Source organism: Salvelinus sp. IW2-2015, linkage group LG4q.1:29 (genome assembly GCF_002910315.2).
Source record: "Salvelinus sp. IW2-2015 linkage group LG4q.1:29, ASM291031v2, whole genome shotgun sequence".
In the NCBI taxonomy this organism is placed as follows: domain Eukaryota; kingdom Metazoa; phylum Chordata; class Actinopteri; order Salmoniformes; family Salmonidae; genus Salvelinus; species Salvelinus sp. IW2-2015.
In genome coordinates this window covers 33514155-33535648 of record NC_036842.1, presented here as the reverse complement: position 1 = coordinate 33535648, position 21494 = coordinate 33514155, and the positions used below count along the sequence as shown (strand labels likewise).

Genomic DNA, 21494 nt, shown 5'->3' with positions numbered 1-21494 from the left:
GCGGTTACTGTCCTGTGGTTGAGACCTTCCTGTTTAAAAAAAGTGGAGGACCTTCTGTTTTACACTGCCCTGGTGTGGAGGACCTTCTGTTTTACACTGCCCTGGTGTGGAGGACCTTCTGTTTTACACTGCCCTGGCTTGTGTACTGCATTGTAACAGTGAGATAGTGGTTCTGACAGAGGCTGGTCCACCCGTCTGATGTGATGGCCAGCTTTGGCACGTCCTTCAGCTCAGTGATCACATTGGCCTTTCTACACCATACCAGGCAGGAATGAATGTGTCACTGAGGTAACTTCTGGGGGGAGGGGTATATTTGGGGTTGAGTGCCTTGCTCATCTCCCTACAGTAAAAAAGTATAGTTTTCATGTGTTGAATTATCATTAATGAATTATTGTGTTGTTGTGTATTGTATTGTGGAGTGATGGGACTAACATACAACCCTTTTATACTACTATATCCTAAAAATTAATACAACTCAATATATACTGACAGACTGTTACCTAAAGCCCTTGGACTCCACTGTTGCAAAGGGGTATAGGCCTTCACTTGGTCACGGCTAGGTGGCACTCATTCACCCTCTCCTTAGTCATCCTCCCACTAGCTGCCAGCGTGAAGGGGCTTTGGGCTTGTCTTTGGCTTGGACCAGCGGTATTATAGGGAGGAGTGGGTTGGTTCATTGTAGCTGCAACTTTAACAAAAAAGTTGCAAAATCTTAAAATGGGTAATTTAATTTATGAACTAAACAATCAGCTGGCTAATGGTTACTTTTGATCATGAACCCATTTTCGCATAATCTAGTTAACTCTGTGTGTGGGCTCTAGACTGCTAGCATACATACCTAAAGTAGATCGGGCAACGAGAGATGAACTACGAGCTAGGCAGTCGAAAACTGTGCATTTCTCTCCCTGTACATGATGCACTTTCGATAGATCTTTGGACAGATGGCTCGTGTTTCCACCCTGACAAGCAAAAGTCTTGTTGCACTTCTGGCAACGAGCATTGTCAGCATCGACTCTGGTGAAGTGAAACCACACTTTTGAACGTCACTCATTAAGAGCAGGGTGCTGTGTGTGCAGTAGATGTGAGAGATCTCTCTTCTGGACTGGGAAAACCGAAAATGTATCATAGACGAATGTCTTAATCTTATTGCAAATTAGAAATGGTTGGTGAGATAAAAAGTGCAAGATAACGTTTATGAAGCAATAATAAATAATTTCTCCAGTACCGAAAGCAGAACCGATAACGTCGGAGCTTATCGATACTACGGTATTTCATAATTTATCCCCGGGGCCCGTTTAATACCGGGTTTCTGTACCCATCCCTAGTCGTTAGTGAGTTGGGTAATACCAATGCATGTCCAGAGTGCATAAAGGGAGATTACTGTGACTCTACCTTCCTTTGAAATTTTACTGCCGTAGAAACACACCTCCCCCTTAACCTTACCCGAAGCTGCTGTTCGGTCTTGACGATGCATGGAAAAGCCAGCTAGATGTACATTGAGGGTACAAAACCTTAGGAACACCTGCTCTTTCCATGACATAGACTGACCAGGTGAAAGCTATAATCCCTTATTGATGTCACTTCAATCAGTGTAGAGGATTAAAGAAGGATTTTTAAGCCTTGAGACATGGATTGTGTATGTGTGCCATTGAGAGGGGGAAATACATTACAATTTCAGAAATGTTATAAGGGCACAAGGCGAGACCCAGATGCAGATGGTTAGAGTCTTTGTAGTATATTTATAATCCAAAAGGAGTAGGCAAGAGAATGGTCATGGACAGGCAAAAGGTCAAAACCAGATTCTGAGTCCAAGAGGTAAAGAGTGGCAGACAGGCTCGATGTCAGGAAAGGCAGAAGGGTCAGGCAGGCGGGTAGGGGAGTCCAGAAAAAATAGGCAAGGGTCAAAACCGGGAAGACTAGAAGAAGAGAATAGAAAACAGGGAAAACACGCTGGTTGACTTGAAAACATACAAGACGAACTGGCACAGAGAGACAGGAAACACTGGAATGAACACACTGGGGGAAAATAAGCTACACCTGGAGGAGGTGGAGACAATCACAAGAACAGGTGAAACAGATCAGGGCGTGACAGTAAAATCGTCGATGAGGGCGGGGTCCAGGATGTCTTTAGCAGGAACCCAGCACCTCTCCTCCGGACCATAACCCTCCCAGTCAACCAGGTACTGGAAACCCCTGCCCCGTGGTCGAACCCTCAGGAGACGCCTCACCTTATATGCCAGGTGGCCATCGATGACCCAGGGGGGAGGGATGGGCCTAGAAATGGAAGACAGAGGACGGTGAAACAAGGGCTTAATCCTGGACACATGAAAAGTAGGGTGAACACGGAGGGTACGGGGCAACAGCAGGCGGACTAATGACTCTAGAAATGGGGAAAGGACCAATGAAACGGGGGGAAAGTTTATGGGATTCTACCCGGAGGGGTAGGTCCCGAGTGGACAACCATACCCTCTGCCCAACCCGATAGCGAGTAGCCAGAGTCCGGTGGCGGTCTGCTTGTTGATGATACCTGGAGGTTGTCTTGAGAAGAGCCGCCCGAGCTCTTTTCCAGGTATTCCGACAGCGACGGACGAACATCTGGGCTGAAGGTATGTTGACCTCCGCTTCTTGCTCTGGGAAGAGCGGGGGCTGATATCCCATGGAGCATTCGAAGAGGGATAGTCCAGTAGTCGAGCAGGGAAGAGTATTCCTGGCATATTCCACCCAGACCAGTTGCTGACTTCAGGTGGTGGGGTTACTGGCAACAAGACAGAGTGCCGTCACCATATCTTGATTAGCTCGCTCCAACTGGCCGTTGGACTGGGGATGAAACCCGGAGGACAGGCTGGCCGACGACACAATAAGAGTGCAGAACGCCTTCCAGAATCGGGACGAAAACTGAGGCCCCCGGTCTGAGACAATGTCGACCGGGAGTCCATGGATTCTGAGGACGTGCTGCACCATGAGCTGGGCCATCTCCTTGGCAGAAGGTAATTTAGGAAGAGGGATGAAATGGGTGGCCTTGGAGAACCTGTAAACCGGTGGTGTTGCCATCTGACGGAGGAAGTCCAGTGACAAAATCCAGGGAAATATGGGACCAGGGGCGATGAGGAACAGGAAGTGGCTGAAGGAGACCAGACGGAGCTTGTCATTGAGTCTTGCTTTGGGCACACACCATGCATGCGGCGACGAAGGCCGAGACATCAGGAGCCATGGTGGGGCACCAGAAGCGCTGTCAGAGGAAAGCCAGGGTACGCCGAGCACCAGGATGACAGGTAAGACTGGAGGAGTGAGCCCATTCCAGGACTTGGGACCGGAACGAATCAGGAAAGAACATCCGGTTAGCCGGGCCTCCACCTGGGTCTGGCTGGGAATGTTGTGCTTTGCAAACCCGAGCCTCAATACCCCAGACAACCGCAGCCACCAAACACGAGGCAGGGAGAATGGTCTCTGATTCCGAGGGTGTGTCAGCGGAACGGTACAGGCGGGAAAGGGTGTCCGGCTTCACATTTTTGGACCCTGGGCAGTAGGAGATGGTGAAATTAAACCTAGCGAATAACAGAGCCCACCGGGCCTGCCTAGAGTTAAGGCGCTTGACTGTGCGGAGATATTCAAAATTCTTGTGGTCGGTCCAAACCAAAAATGAATGTTCCGCCCCTTCCAGCCAATGCCTCCACTCCTTCAGGGCCATCTTTACTGCTAGGAGTTCCCGGTTGCCAACGTCATAGTTCCTCTCCGCCGAGTTGAGACGATGGGACATGAAGGCACAGGGATGAAGCTTTTGGTCTTGGACGGATCGCTGGGGAAGAACAGCCCCTACTCCCACGTCGGAAGCGACAACCTCCACCACAAACTGACAGGTCGGATCCGGATGGATGAGGATGGGGGAAGTGGTTAATGGTTGCATTAAATACACAAAAGCCTTGTTTGCTGCTGGGGACCATGTGAACGGTACCTTGGTAGAGGTGAGTGCAGAGACGGGAGCCGCCAGGTTGCTGTAGCCCCGAATAAAACAGCGGTAAAAATTAGCAAACCCCAGAAACCATTGTAGCTGCACCCTGGACGTGGGTTGGGGCAAATCCACCACTGCTCTCACTTTTTCCAAATCCATCTGAACATTCCCTTCATAGATGATGTATCCCAGAAAAGTGATTGTGGAGCGGTGGAACTCACACTTCTCCGCTTTAACAAACAACTGGTTCTCCAGAAGGCACTGAAGAACTTGTCAGACATGGAGAACGTGTTCCTGGGCAGAACGGGAGAAAACCAGGATGTCATCGAGGTATACAAAAACAAACCGATTCAACATGTCCCGGAGCACATCGTTAAACAGAGCCTGGAAGACAGCAGGAGTGTTAGTGTGTCCAAACGGCATGACCAGGTACTCATCGTGTCCACATGCTGTATTGAAAGCAGTCTTCCACTCGTCTCCTTCACGCATCCGAACAAGGTGGTAGGCATTCCTTAGGTCCAGTTTAGAAAAGATGGTTGCCCCCTGGAGATGTTCGAAAGCTGAGGAGAGGAGTGGTAGCGGGTACCGGTTCTTGACCGTGATGTAATTGAGACCCCGGTAATCAATACATGGACACATGGTCTTGTCCTTCTTTCCCACAAAGAACCCTGCGCCGGCAGGAGAGGCCGAAGGGCGAATGCTTCCAGCCGCCAGAGAGTTATCAATGTACTCCTCCATGGCCTGGGTCTCAGGGCCAGACAGGGAATAAATCCGTCCTCGAGGCGGTGTGGTGCCCGGGAGGAGATCAATCACACAATCGTAAGGACGATGTGGAGGAAGGGACGTAGCACGAGCCTTACTGAATACCTCCCGGAGGTCATGATACTCTGTGGGAATGGCAGAGAGATCCCAGGCCGACATATAGGGGAAGGCTGCGCCCCCTTTAGGCAGTGTGAGTGACAGAACGGGCTCCAACCCAGGATTGAACCTGTGGTCCAGTCAATATTGGGATTGTGCTTCTGGAGCCAAGAAAATCCCAAAACCACAGGGATGTGAGGAGACTCAATGAGAAGCAGCTGTATTGACTCACTGTGATTACCAGATATCCGCAGAGTCATGGGAACTGTGCTGTGTGTGACTCTGCCAATGGAACGTCCGTCCAGTGCTCTGGCATCCATGGGAACGGAAAGGGACTGAGTGGGAATACCTAGTTCTGATACCAGGGTAGCGTCCATGAAACTCTCATCAGCCCCAGAGTCAATGAGCACCCGAAAAGACTTTGACTGGTCTCCCCACAGCAGAATAATAGCAACAGGGGTACAGGTAATTGGAATTAGGAAATTCCCAGTCTTCACTGGAACTAAGAGGCCTAGCACGAACCATGAAAAACAGCCCCAGATCATTATTCCTCCTCCATCAAACTTTACAGTTGGCTCTATGCATTTGGGCAGGTAGCATTCTCCTGGCATCTGCCAAACCCAGCCACTTTGGAAGTCACTGAGCTCTTCAATAAGGCCATTCTACTGCCAATGTTTGTCTATGGAGATTGCATGGCTGTGTGCTCGATTTCTATACACCTGTCAGCAACAAAATAGCCAAATCCACAAATTTCAAGGGTTGTCCACATACTTTTGTATATATAATGTACATTCGCCAAAAGAACGGAAGGTAAAGGTGGTTTATTTAATCGCCAACGTAGTCGCGTCAAGGAGGCTCGTTTGCCTCTCTTGCACTATCTCTTCCTCTCGAGTCCCGGGGATTAGGGCCTGGTCCGGAATTAGCAGTACATTCACAGCTGTCGACTCGTTGAAGTAGAAATCTTAATCCAAATCGAGGTTAGTGATCGTTGTTCTGTTGTCGAGAAACAGTTTTTGGTCATAGGAAATTATGGCGGAAATGTACAAAGAAAGTTCAGATCAGTGTAAAAAACACACAAAATTGCAAAATTGGTCAGGAGACAGACGGCTGCTATCCACCTCAGCGCCATCTTCTTGTTTGCTAGGACGTGCCCTACTGAACATGACCCAGGGCTATCTGGAAGGATGTTTGGGGCAGGTAGGGGCTATAGTCTCTCAAGGGAATTGATAAGGGTGGAGGTGGGGGAAAAGGATTTGTAGATGAGGCATTTCCAACCAGGACCAAGTAATGACAGGTCTGGGATAGCCAGAGGCTCGTGACTGGTAAAGAGAGAGAGAGGAGAGAATGGGACAGGAGGGAGTGGGGTACGGGACAGGAAACAGGCCAAGCCTGGGGGTAGCTGTGGCACACACACTACTCTCTTGTCCCAGATAAGAGAAAGTCTGGTAATCCATGTGTTAAAAGACCTGCTGTCATCTCTTCATCCATCGACCCCACTGGTAGCGAGCAAGGGAATACCAAGAGCAAATGACAGAACGGAGGAGAGGAGAGACAAACAAACAAGACAGAAGGAGATTAAGCAGAAATCTCCAGCATGACAAAGAGAGAGAGAGAAAGACAGAGAAAGACAGAGAGAGAGAGTGAGGCGAAAAAAGCTAAGCCAAAGTGGAGATATAGAACAATGGTCTCATTGTGTCTCAGTGGTTTCTAATGTGAGATGGAGGGAGTTAGATATCATCTCCCTCCTGAGAGCTCAAGGTCTGTGTCCACCCCTAAAGAATTTCTGGAGAATGAGCCTTAATAAGTCCCACACTGAGAAGGCTGATGAGAATAATGTTACAATAAAAAAAATTGACAATTTATCGACAATGTGCATTAATACTAATTTGAAAACTCTTTGGGGTGGTTTCCTGAACACAAATTAAGCCTAATCTTGGAAACTGCCAGTAATGTCTTTATTTGATGTGGGAATATCATCAAATCCACAACATGAGATAATATTGGAGTCTTAAGTAAACTAGCAGCATGAGATAGTATTGGAGTCTTTGGCAAGGCTAGCAGCTAAATGTAAGTAGCGGGCCTCACATACTCTCTGATTATCACAAGGTGAGTGAGTCAAAACAGGCTGATGATAACATCTGGATTTCCAACCGCTCAAATTAAGGAACTGTTCAAACCGTAACCAAGGCCTTCAACAAGCCCCCGTTCAGTCACAGCTCAGTTCCCCCACTCAGACCTAGCCTGGGGCTTCCTGCTTATCTAATCCAGTAGAGATATTTAGGCCACTATGCTACAGTACATCTGCCATTCAGTTACATTTACACAACAACCATACAATGCCCCTTTTATTTACACAAAACACCAACCCCCCCCCCCCCCCCACACACACACACACGCAAACACACAAACATTGATTTAGTAGCCCTATAACCTAGTTCATACATTGTTTTAACGTTTTAATAACAATGGGGTCTATATTCATACAATCATCAATTAAAGATCAAATCAAACTTCAATTAAAACTTTACTTTAAGTGCATTTAAAATAGCAACACAAAATAAAAAATAAATAGCAACTAAAATAAAAAAAATCATGAAGGGCAATAAAATAAAGAAAATCTTATCAAAGAAAATAAAACATTAAAGGCTAGCTAAGAAGGCTGGTTGACCAATATGGTGGATAAATGAAAAAATATGCCGAAATCGCTCTGACATTTCCTGGTTGCTAAAATTCCAATAGTTTGGCTAATTTGAGTTTATGTGACAAAACAAGCAAGAGAATCATTGTGCCATCTAAACCGTTGTGAAATATCTTTTCAATAACCAAAAATACTGTATTTTCAGCTGTTTGAAGCTGGTGTACAAAACTGAAAGTAAAAGACGCAAAAACAAAACTTAAGAACTGGAAGAATAGAAAGAGTGCACATAGAACAGCTTCTTAGACTTGCTTTCGAAGAGAATACCATATCTATAATTCACATTTCTATGTGAATTTGGTCGGTCACCCAAAACGTTGGGTGATCGACCACTGTATATAGCCTCATTTTTGTTGTATTATTGTGTCACTTTATATAATTTTTTACTTTAGTTTATTTGGTAAATATTTTCTTAACTCTTCTTGTACTGCACTGTTGGTTAAGGGATTGTAAGTAAGCATTTCACGTTAAGGTCTACACTTGTTGTATTCGGCGCATGTGAAAAATAAAGTTTGATTTGATTTGAAAAGTTACATATTGCAGCTCTAGGCGGTGCTTCTCCCATAGACCTAATGCGATAGCAGCTGGGTCTGTTCTTGTATATGAACCAGAAAAAATTTGCCAGTGAAATGTCTTGCTTCCTATTCCGTTTCTGCTGAAGCAACGCACTTATATCAGAGTTTCTGTTTTGATGGGACAGGAAGTGTAGTTTCATGAAAGACGGCACAAACTCATCAGCCAATCAAATGCATGGAAATAGAAGGGAGAGTTTACTTTTAACCTTTATTTTGACAGGCAGTCAATGCTGAGACCAAGGTCTCTTTTCCAGATGAGCCTTGTATAGCACCACAATACACATCAAAATACAATAAACAAATTAAACTACACATTCATATACACAATAAAATACACCTTATTATACACAACAATACACGAAAAGCAAAACACAATCATAAAAACAGACACATTCTTATGTAAAAAGGTCCCCTAACAACTGTCTGAAATGACCTAGAGGCACCAATTCTTTCTATTTGAAAGTATATTTACAGTAGACCCATTGGAGGCTCCTCAGAGGAAGAAGGGGAGGACCATCCTCCTCAGTGAATTTCATATAGATAAAAATAGTGAAACATTAAAAAAGTTATCCTTTTTAGATAAAACTATACTAAATATATTCACGTCACCAAATAATTGATTAAAACACTGTTTTGCAATGAAGGTCTACAGTAGCCTCAACAGCACTCTGTAGGGTAGCACCATGGTGTAGCCGGAGAACGGATAGTTTCCGTGGTCCTCTGGGTATATTGACATCAATCCAAAACCTAGGAGGCTCATGGTTCTCACCGCCTTCCTTACACAGTAATTATGACAATTTCCAGAGCACGTCCTCCAACCTATCAGAGCTCTTGCAGCATGAACTGACATTGTCCACCCAATCAAAGGATCAGAGAATGAATTTAGTACTGAAAGCATACACTACAGCTAGCTAGAACTGCAGTGCATAAAATGTGGTGAGTAGTTGACTCAAAGAGAGAGAAAGACAATAGTTTAAAAATGTTGAACAAATTAATTTCTTCAAAAATGAAGGAGAAGCAAGAAAGAGAGAGAGATTTTGTTGTATTTTCTTTCAGTTAGCTAGAAAATGCAGCTTGCTAGTTTAGCCTACTCAAACAACCGGCAAAAACAGAGAGGGATGCTATGTTGGCTAGCTGGCTATGGCTATCCAACACTGGAACTCTTCCAAGTCAAGGGAAGCTTTTGTTTTTATTTATTTATTGCCACCGGGGCCCGCCGGTGTAACTGCTAAGACTGCTTGCTGAGTGTACACTGTATTGCATGATTGTAGCGGGTTTACTAACGTGTTAGTTCTAGTAGTTATGTTGACTATGACGTTAGCTAATAATGATGACAATGATGTGTGTAGCGGTTACTGGTTATGAAATGAAGGTTTGGCTTGGAAAGATTTTTTCGCCTGGTGTGTTGTGCAATGATGTGTTGTGCACTGAAGTCCACAAGCAAAGGGAAAAAGTGAGAGCAGGAGAGCATTTAGATGTAAGAAGGAATTATCACTACATCGATCAAAGTGATCAAGCTGTTTGTATGTGGCTGCTATGAAAGTGAACTGTGTTAGCGTGTGATCAGGGGTGTATTCATTCCACCGATTCTGCAAGGACATTTTTAAAGGCTGATTTACCGAACTCTCTAGACACCAAAGGAGTCTCCCGAGTTAACCAATCCTGTGAACGGGTTTGATAGTGATTGAAAGGTAAATAATCAGATCAAACGAAGAAATGAAAATGACGAATCAAATGAATGCAATTTGAAAACTCCACCATACCACTTCCCTTTCAAAGGCACAACAATTCATGAGACTCCGCAAGAAGGTAAGAAGCAGACCTATCTTTTGTCAACAAAGCAATTTAGCTAGGTGGCTAGCTAGCTATCTCTGTAGGAGCTGTAACGTTAGCAGAGGTAGCTAGCTAGCTAACGTTAGTTAGCAAAGTTAAATTACTACAGCCAATATAGTCAATAACTACATTTACTAACTATCTACTAGATAGCTAGTTAACAAACGTTGATAACAAACATTGACTATGTTACAGAGCCTCTTCAACCAGGGCTATCCAGAGGGTAGTGTGGTCTGTCCAATGCATCACCGGGGGCACACTGCCTGCCCTCCAGGACATCTACAGCACCCAATGTCACAGAAAGGCCAAAAAGATAATCAAGGACATCAACCACCCGAGGCACGGCCTGTTCACCCCGCTATCATCCAGAAGGTGAGGTCAGTACAGGTGCATCAAAGCTGGGACCGAGAGACTGAAAAACAGCTTCTATCGCAAAGCCATCAGACTGTTAAATAGCCATGAACTTAGTCACTGTCACTAGCCGGCTACCACCCAGTTACTCAACCCTGCACCTTAGAAACTGCTGTCCTATGTACATAGACATGGAATCACTGGTCACTTCAATAATGGACTCTAGTCACTTTAATAATGTTTACATACTGTTTTACTAATTTCATATCTATTTACTGTATTCTAGTCAATGCCATCCTATTCAAATATTGCTGTATATAAAGTGCCTTAGAAAAGTATTCAGACCCCTTGATTTTTTCCACATTTTGTTACATTACAGCCTTACATTACAGCTAATTTATGGAAAAAAATAAAATAATGAAATACCTTAGTTATATAAGTATTCAGACCCTTTGCTATGAGACTCAAAATTTAGCTCAGGTGCATCCTGTTTCCATTGATCATCCTTAAGATGTTTCTACAACTTGATTGGAGTTCACCTGTGGTAAATTCAATTGATTGGACATGATTTGGAAAGGCACACACCAGTCTATATAAAGTCCCACAGTTGACAGTTGCATGTCAGAACAAAAACCAAGCCATGGGGTCGAAGGAATTGTCCGTAGAGCTCTGAGACAGGCTTATGTAGAGGCACAGATCTGGGGAAGGGTACCAAAACATGTCTGAATCATTGAAGGTCCACAAGAACACAGTGGTCTCCATCATGGTGACCAAGAATGTGGTGGTCACTCTGACAGAGCTCTAGAGTTCCTCTGTGGAGAAGGGAGAACCTTCCAGAAGGAAAACCATCTCTGCCGCACTCCACCAAACAGGCCTTTATGGTAGAGTGGCCAGACGAAAGCCACTCCTCAGTAAAAGGCACATGACAGCCCGAGTTAACAAAAAGGCACCTAAAGACTCTCAGACCATGAGAAACAAGATTCTCTGGCCTGATGAAACCAAGATTCAACTATTTGGCCTGAATGCCAAGCATCACGTCTGGAGGAAAGGATTGAGGCAAAGATTAACAGAGCAAAGTACAGAGAGATCCTTGATAAAAACCTGCTCCAGAGTGCTCAGGACCTCAGACTGGGGCGAAGGTTCACCTTCCAACAGAACAATGACCCTAAGCACACAGTCAAGACAATGCAGGAGTGGCTTTGGGACAAGTTGCTGAATGTCCTAGAGTAGCCCAGCCAGAGCCCGGACTTGAATCCGATCTAACATCTCTGGAGAGACCTGAAAATAGCTGTGCAGCAACGCTCCCCATCCAACCTGACAGAGCTTGAGAGGATCTGCGGAGAAGAATAGGAGAAACTCCCCAAATACAGATGTGCCAAGCTTGTAGAGTTACACCCAGGAAGACTCGAGGCTGTAATTGCTGCCAAAGGTGCTTCAACAAAGTACTGAGTAAAGGATCTGAATACTTATGTAAATGAGATATCTGTTTGTTTTTTAAAATATAAATTAGGAACAATTTCTACAAACCTGTTTTTGCTTTGTTGTTATGAGTTATTGTGTGTAGACTGATGAGGGGAAAAAACGATTTCATACATTTTAGAATAAGGCTGTAACCTACCAAAATGTGGAAAAAGTCAAGGGGTCTGAATACTTTCCGAAGGCACTGTATACTATTATAGCCTACGTTTTCTACAGATATACTAAATATTCTATCCACATACTGTCCATAATGTCTATACATCCCATCACACACACATATATACATCCCATCACACACATATATATATACATATATTCATACTCCGGACTCCGATATTGCTCGTCCTGATATTTATATATTTCTTAATTCCATTATTTTACTTTTAGATCTGTGTGTATTGTTGTGAATTGTTAGATATTACTGCAATGCTTGAGCTAGGAACACAAGCATTTTGCTACACCCACAATAACATCTGCAAAATATGTGTATGCGACCAATAAAATTTGATTTGATGGATTTAGGTTGTAGGAGTAAGAAATTGAACATTGCTGTTTTGACTAAAACAAGCTAATGTTAGCTGGCATGCAAAGTTAGCTAGCTAACTTTAGCTAGCTTTAGCTAGCTACCAAAGCATAGTTGGCTAACGTTAGCTACACAACGTTGGTGGAAGAATGGATAGCTTCGTAGCTAGCTATTCTTACAAGACTAGTAAAATACAGCAAAGGATTGATACAATTAGTTCGTAGGACCCGCAGACCTGCCAGGAGCCTCTTCGTGCGAGGGAACGATGCATCACAAAATGGATTTTACAACAACTCATGGCCAGGCTGAATTAGATGCCGGACTACAACACAGTGGCCGATATGAACGAAAGGCTGATGACACAAGTAGCACAACTAGTCCAACAACAGCAGCAGCTACAGCAGAGCTCTCCTCCAGCACCTGCACCAGAACGAGCAAAAGGCGTTCGTCAAGCAAGACGGAATGAGCTATCCATAAGTTGTATGATGGTTATCTTAGCATTCTCAAATATGTTACACGAAACAGAGGTGCGAATATCATGCATAAACTTAATTTCTTGTTTGTTTTTTGTCATGTCTCAGGACGAACAGTCCGCACAACACCCATGTATTGGGTCTGCCCTTCAGTCAGCTCAGATTAAGATACACAGATGTGGAGTGGAGCATGGCATTTTGAAGGTGAGTAGTCTCAAAGACATTGACTGACCGTAACATAATTATATGTCTTATAATTTTCTCAAGGATTTTGATGCATATAACCATTAATAATACACCACACTGACTACTCAGATTAATTTCCAAATCGGTATTGGCCTGAAAGAGTGGCATAAGTCGTCAGACACCCAGACAGAGCAAAGGAACGGGACATCAAAAAGTGAAGGATGCATTGCCAGAGACAGGTTTATTTATAAATGTAAACCACTTCATACATTTTAAATGCAGTACTGACTTTTGAAAAGTTGAGACTTGTTCCACAGCTGTGTGTGCTTCTTTTGCTTATTTTTGTAGATTCTAGTGTTCAAGACCATTTGTTTATTGGGCAAAATGACTTGTCGTCTCCTGTAATTTCACAGGCTCTGGCCAGTCATTGAAAATAACTCTCTGCTGAAGAGAAGCAGTGATTTGCAAGGGCAACTGAAGACATGATGTGGAGACAGACCAGGGGACCCCGATGCATTTTTAATAACCTCCCCACCTTGGCGATCCCCTGAGTTTCAAATCAAATCAAATTGTATTAGTCACATGCGCCGAATGCAACAGGTTTTACCTTACAGTGAAATGCTTACTTACGAGCCCCTAACCAACAATACAATTTCCAAAAAATACGGATAAGACTAAGAGATAAAAGTAATAGGTGATTAAAGAGCAACATTAAATTAACAATAGCGAATCTATATACAGGGGGGTACCGATACAGAGTCAATGTATGGGGGCACCGGTTAGTTGAGGTAGTATGTACAGTTGAAGTCGGAAGTTTACATACACCTTAGCCAAATACATTTAAACTCCGTTTTTCACAATTCCTGTCATTTAATCCTGGTAAAAATTCGCTGTCTAGTTAGGATCACCACTTTATTTTCAGAATGTGAAGAAAAAAAAAACTGAGTTTAAATATATTTGGCTAAGGTGTATGTAAACTTCCGACTTCAACTGTATGTACATACACAAACAAAAGATTTGGGGTATTCCATGTCATTGTCTACTAAGAAAAAAGGAACAGCATGTCAGAAAACAGCTCAATGTGATTAAAGAATCTATACAATCAAATCACTTCTGGGAAAATAGGAACACATTAAACAAACAACAACACAATGTGCTATCTATCCAACATGAAAATGGATAAACCACTTCTCCAACCTTTCGGCCATTTAACAAAGAAACAAGAGTAAAAACATATACATAATTCATAAAACTTCAAACTGATATTAAAGACTACCGGAACCCACTGGATTCTTCAATTGGATGAACTACAGGACAAAATACAAACCCTCCAATTCAAAAAGCCCTGTGGTGTTGATGGTACACTAAACAAAATGATAAATATACAGACCACGAATTCAAATGGGCTATTCTTAAACTGTTCAACATTATCCTCAGCTCTGGCACCTCCGCTTATATGTAGAACCAAGGTCTGATCACCCCAATCTACAAAAGTGGAGACAAATTTGACCCCAATAATTATAGTGGAATCTGCGTCAACATCAATCTCTGAAAAACTCAGCAGTATCATCAACATCAGACTCCAACATTTACTCAGTGAAAGCAATGTTCTGAGCAAATTGGCTTCTTACCAAAGTACTGTACGACAGACCACGTATACATTCCACACACCCTTATTGACAAACAAACGTCTTCTCATGCGTTGTCGATTTTCAAAAAAACTTTTGACTCAATTTGGCATGAGGGTCTGCTATAGAAATTGATGGAAAGCGGTGTTGGGGGAAAAACATGACATTATAAAATCAATGTACACAAACAACAAGTGTGCAGTTAAAATAAACACACCAATTTCTTTCCTTAGGGTCGTGGGTGAGATAGGGATGCATCTTGAGCCCCACCCTCTTCAACATTTATATCAATGAATTGGCGAGGGCACTAGAACAGTCTGCAGCACACTGGCCTCAACCAAGGAAGGCCTACAGCAGCACCTAGATCTTCTGCAAAGATTCTATCAGGCTTGGACCCTGACAGTGAATCTCAGTAAGACAAAAATAACGGTGTTCCAAAAAAGGTCCAGTAGCCAAGACAACAAATACAAATTCTATCTAGAGACACTGTTGCCCTAGAGCACACAAATAATCATACCTACCACAGGGCTGTGAATGATCTGAGAGACAAGACTAGGGCCTACGCCATCAAAAGGAACATAAAACCTGACATCCCAATTAGGATCTGGCAAAAGATACTTCAGTCTACTCACCAATCAATCATTTACAAAATGGGACAAACCCCCAATTGAGACTCTGCATGCAGCATTCTGCAAAAATAAACTTTGTGAAATGCAAAACACCAAACAACGTATGCAAAACAGAACTAGGACTATACCCGCTAGTTATCAAAATCCAGAAAAGTGCTGTCAAATTCTACAACCACCGAAAAGGAATTGATGCCTACACATTCCACCACAAAGCCCTCAACTACAGAGAGATGAGCATAGAGAAGAGTCCCCTCAGCCAGCTGGTTCTGGGGCTCTGTTCACAAACACAGACAGACCCCACAGAGCCCCAGGACAGAAACACAATTAGACCCAACCAATTATGAGAAAGCAAAAACTATAAGGTTTTGACACACTGGAAAGAATCATCCAAAAAACAGAGCAAATTGAATACTATTTATCTGGCCATAAATAGAGAGTACACAGCGGCAAAATACTGAACCCAAATTAAGAAAATTCTTGACTACGTACAGACTGTGAGCATAGTCTTGCTATTGAGAGAGGCCGCCATAGGCAGACCTGGCTATCAAGAGAAGACAGGCTATGTGCACACCAGAGTTTCCATTAGGAAAATGTGGCACAGGACAATGTGACCGGGAAGATTTTAATTTACCGGCCATTTGAGAAATTTACCGGACCCATATGCATTTGGTGCATAGCCCATTAGGATGTCCACCTACAGTGCTCAGAATGACAGAAATCACATTTATATTATGGTAATGCATCATAACAGAACATGCAACTCATGTTATGAAGCAGCCAATAAAACGTCACTTTCAAACATTTGCCAGAATGCAATTTGGGGGAAAACACTATTCTAAACAGCTCACCTGGGAAAACACCATTCTAAAACAGTGCACCTGATAGCGGTTCCATATGTGACAGAGATGAAAATCTCTGTTAGAAACTTAGAAAGAGGGGGAGTCTAAAGATGCACCAACTAGGATGGCCTGCTAATTGTGCCTTTGGTTTCTGGACAACGAAAGAAAGTTGATAGGAAGCCAATAGATCAGGAGAGAAATGGCATAGCAGTGAGTCCAATAGAAAAGTAAATGGAAATACATTTGCCAAAATGATATAATTACTCCTGTCTATACATAAATAAATAAACAAATACTTCAAAATACTTCACCAGCAAGCATGGCTTAGCCACAGAGGAATTGAGGATCATTAGCTTCTTGAAAAACTTGCTGTGGATTATTTCAAATCACAAGTAAATAGGCCTATGCGTCCTCCCGAGTGGTGCAGTGGTCTAAGGCACTGCATCGCAGTGTTAGCTGTACCACTAGAGATCCTGGTTTGAGTCCAGGCTCTGTCACAGCCGGCCGCGACCGGGAGACCCATGGGGTGGCACACAATTGGCCCAGCATCGTCCGGGTTAGCGGAGGGTTTGGCCGGCAGGGATGTCCTTGTCCCAAGCACAAGCAACACTGAAGCATGCATAAGAGCCGATGTGAGCAAGACCTTTAAACAGATCAACATTCACAAAGCCACGGGGCCAGACAGATTACCAGAATGTGTACTCAAAGCCACTGCACGGACCAACTGACAAGTGGCTTCACTGACATTTTAAACCTCTCCCTGTCTGAGTCTGTAGAACCTACATGTTTCAAACAGACCACCATAGTCCATGTGCCCATGAAAGCGAAGGTAACCTGCCTAAATAATTACCGCCCCATAGCACTCACGTCGATAGCCATGAAGTGCTTTGAAAGGCTGGTAATGGCTCACATCAACACTATCATGCCGGAAACCCTAGACTCACTCCAAATCGCATATTGCCCCAACAGATCCACAGATGACGCAATCTCAATCGCACTCCACACTGCCGTTTCCCACCTGGACAAAAGGAACACCTATGTGAGAATGCTATTCATTGACTACAGCTCAGCATTCAACACCATAGTTCCCACAATGCTCATCACTAAGCTAAGGATCCTGGGACTAAACACCTCCCTCTGCAACTGGATCCTGGACTTCCTGACGGGCCGCCCCCAGGTGGTAAGGGTAGGCAACAACACATCTACCACGCTGAGCCTCAGGAGTGCGTGCTTAGTCCCCACCTGTAATCCCTGTTCACCCACGACTGCGTGACCAAGCAGGACTCCAACACCATCATTAAGTTTGCTGATGACATAACAGTGGTAGGCCTGATCACCAACAATGAGCTGATCGTGGACTATAGGAAAAGGAAGGCCAAACAGGCCCCCATTAACATTGACAGGGCTGAAGTGGAACAAACTATCATGGTCCAAACACACCAAGACAGTTGTGAAGAGGTCACGACAACACCTTTTCCGGCTCAGGAGACTGAAAAGATTTGGCATGGGTCCCCAGATCCTCAAAGAGTTCTACAGCTGCACCATCGAGAGCATCCTGACCGGTTGCATCACCGCCTGGTATGGCAACTGCTCGGCATCTGACCGTAAGGTGCTAGAGGGTAGTGCGTATGGCCCAATACATACCGGTGCGCCAAGTCTATGACCAAAAGGCTCCTTAACAGCTTCTACCCCCAAGCCATAAGACTGCTGAACAATTGATCAAATGGCCACCCGGACTACTTACATTGACCTCACCCCCTTGTTATTACACTGCTGCTACTCGCTGTTTATTATCTATGCATAGTTACTTTACAAATTACCTCGACTATCCTGTATCCCCGCACATTGACTCGGTACCGGTACCCCCTGTATATAGCCTCGTTATTGTTATGTAATCATCTTGTGTTCCTTTTTTAAAATTTGATTTACTTTAATTTATGTAGTAAATATTTTCTTAACTATATTTATTGAACTGCATTGTTGGTTAAGGGCGTTGTCTGGTTTCTCTGTCCTGATAATGTTGAGGGAGCACACACGCTTGAGCTCGCATAGACGTTCCTGGCCTGCTGCGCACAAATGGAGGAAAGTGTTTTTTTAGCATCCATTGCGAATGATAATATATTAAAACTATAGTTCCTTACAGTAAGCTATTTGAAAACACTGCATTGGCCTATAGGCTATGAGTTCCAAGCGCTCATTTCTTTTGCCTCTAATGGATCACGGTGTATCAATGTGTCCATATGGCAGAGGCTGGTGATCTCGCATTAGTCGACTTTCAACTTTTACATTTTTAGCTTTTTAATTCAGATTATTATGATTAACCACGTGACAATGATTTTGAGAAACAAAAATGTTATAATATGAAATAAAACATTCAGGTTTCAAACAATGAAGTATGTTTTCAAAATGCATACTGCCTCCAGCTCACATTGTAAAGTGGTGGGTGACATACTGATAGCCTGTTGACTGCACTTGAATTGTTAATGGGAGGCGCACACCAATTACCAGTTGAGAAATATAAATAGCTCTTTTTAATCGTGCACCAAAACTGTTAACACGCGATTGCATTTAGAATTGTTCCACAATGAATGGGTTTATAAAAGCACATGTTTTACTTCAACCAGCGTAGGAGCTGCAGAAGAAATCCTGCTCAAGAGAAATCCTAGTGCTAATTCCTCCACCAATAAAGGTGAAAACTGAGCTGCACAGACTAACCTCCTGCCAAATGTATGACCACATTAGAGACACATATTTCCCACAGATCACACAGACCCACAAAGAATGTTAAACAAATCTAACATGGATAAACTCCCATATCTGTTAGGAGAAATACCGCAGTGAGCAATCACAGCAGCAAGATCTGTGGCCCTTTACCATGAGAAAAGGGCAACCAGTGCAGCATAAACAACATGGTAAATACCACCAATATTTATCTGTTTATTTATCTCTCCCTACTATTCGTACTACAACTATTTGCACATTGCTAAAACACTGTGCATAGCTGAAACGGTTTCAAAAGGATAAAGACTATGTGAGTGCAATGTTTATCACTCATTTCTAATAGTTTTTTGTTGATGTTGTTTTGTTTCTTCTCACTTTTGTTTATTGTACTTGCTTTGGCAAAGTAAACATGTTTCCCATGCCTAAAAAGCCCCATTGAATTGAACATATAAATGAAATGAGAGTGAGATACAGAGAGAGACAGCAGGGAGAGAGAACTCTACAAGAGAGAGAAGGCAGAACAGATAAATAACAGAGAATCAGAACGTACAGAAACGAGACATGATTGAATTAACAGGTGACGAAATGACAGAGTAGCTTGTTGCTGAATTACATGACGAGAGATCAGTTATGCTTACCAGATGAGGATACTTGTCGAGACATTAATCAGTAGGAAGTAGGTAACCCAGTGACATTGTAATACGAAGAAGAGCTTAGAAACCAGGACACCATCAAACAAGGATTACGAACATGAGTAACATCTTGCTAACCATGGGTATTGACGAACCAATAACTATCTTTGGAGAAGATGACATTGATTTGGAGGATATTATTCCTAGGAACCTACCCCAGAAGGACCCAGGAGAGAGAAGATGCTCAGATGAACCCAGAGAGAGAACTACCAGTAAACGCGACGCGATGGTGTAAGCTCAAGAAGATTTTACAAGGATGATATGTGAGATAACTATACCCAGCCGTACTCAACGGTTAGATTAATATGAGACGCATCGTGAAGAGGCACATCCCTTATTAATCTCGCATGCAGTCTGATATGTGTCAAATCGACGAGGCCAAAATCGACCCACTCCTATACTGGAGAACATTACACACGGGAAGTAGATACGAATTTAACAGCGCCGTATTATCAGATATGGCAAACTACACACAATTAGACCAGTTACCAGAAAGTTATAGGCCTAAAGAGATACTTGCACTGTAGCAAGAGTTTAACATTAGCGACAAAGACTTTAAATTAGAATCTGACTCGAGATGATATAGCAGGTAAACTTATCAGATGGCCTTACCCATCGAGTCAGAACCTAAAGAGAGAGAACAGCATAGTGGCGTATAACCCACACGAGATGAGAACAATGATCTTACAGGGCAGATACAGAGTAAACTGTTACACAGATACGTCATTGTTGCTTTGTGAGCGTGTAGGAGTTATGGACCAAGGCGCCACGCCTAGACGTGGTTCAGCAACAATACAGGTTGCAATCCTCTGCTTATGTGTGAGATAGGGGTGCGTGGATAATGATAGAACAACGCCAATTGTTTATGGACCAACAGTATCTCGCCTTGGTTGAGAAAACCAAACGTTTAAAACAAAAATTGCAAACCATAGATACTTTCAGAATCCTGTTGAGATAGAGACATACATACACAGGTGCGTCTGCGAGCTACTGCCCCTAGCTCACGATCTAACCCGTTAGAAGACCCTGGTTTAGTCCATAAATTAGGTTTGCTCTGATACTATGCGTGCTGGATTAAGCTGTCATTTTCAGGACGTAAATGTGTACAGACACAGCCAGGCTACACAAAACGATTAGACAAGTAATTAGACAAGAGTTTTATACACCATCATCAATACACTAAACGCGCCTATGGCTGCCTTAAAATGCGCTTCCCAATCAGAGACAACAATAACCAGCTGTCTCTCGATGAGAACTCAAACCAGGCAAACCACTAGCACTTTCCTTAGACCTCTCTCCTGAACCCCAAGCCTGTCGTATAGTGCGGGTTTTCTACATTGAATATATGTATCGATAAAAATCTCGACAGCTCATCCTTGCAAATCTAATCTCCACAGCCGCCGCATGAAAGGACTAAAGACTTTAAACTCAGCAACAACAAAAGGCGTCGCGCACAGATTATCAACACCTTACGACATCCAACTAAATACTAATAGAAATAAACAAATCCAAATCCAGCATCCCTCTCCATAGCGTATAGACAAAGCAGGACCTGACAGAGACAGAGATACAGAGAGAGAAAACTACGAGAGAGACAGAGAGACAGAGATACAGAATACAGAGACAGAGACAGAGATACAGAGAGAGAAGAACTACAGAGAGAGAACAGAGAGACCAGAGATACAGAACTACAGAGAGGACAGAGGAGAGAGAGAGAACTACAGAGAGACAGAGATCAGAGAGAGAACTACAGAGAGACAGAGATAAGAGAGAGAGAGAAACTACAGAGAGAGACAGAGATACAGAGAGAGAGAACTTACAGATCAGCAGAGTACAAGAACTACAGTATACAGAGCATACAGGAACTACAGAGATACAGAAACAGTGATTCTACATCGAACTATCAGACACTCACGAGTCAGAGAGAGAACCTACATGGCAGAGACAGAGGATCCTACAGACAAGCTCGAATATACACACGAAACTCGATTGAGAGACCAAGTAGATACAGATCGCACTGAGTAAACTACAGAGAGACATGAAGACAGAGTATAACACAGATC

The 21494-nt window shown here is 43.4% G+C and overlaps 1 protein-coding gene across 1 annotated transcript in view; it reads right to left on the bottom strand.

Moving 5' to 3' along the window:
- Positions 1-1778: 1778 nt before the first annotated feature.
- The window catches only part of LOC111961860 (carboxyl-terminal PDZ ligand of neuronal nitric oxide synthase protein), a 41158-nt gene continuing 21442 nt past the window's right edge, over positions 1779-21494 (bottom strand). Inside the window, exon 3 of the transcript XR_011479626.1 lies at positions 1779-2274. The gene's annotated coding sequence lies outside the window, so the exon portion shown is untranslated. The remainder of the gene's footprint in view (positions 2275-21494) is intronic.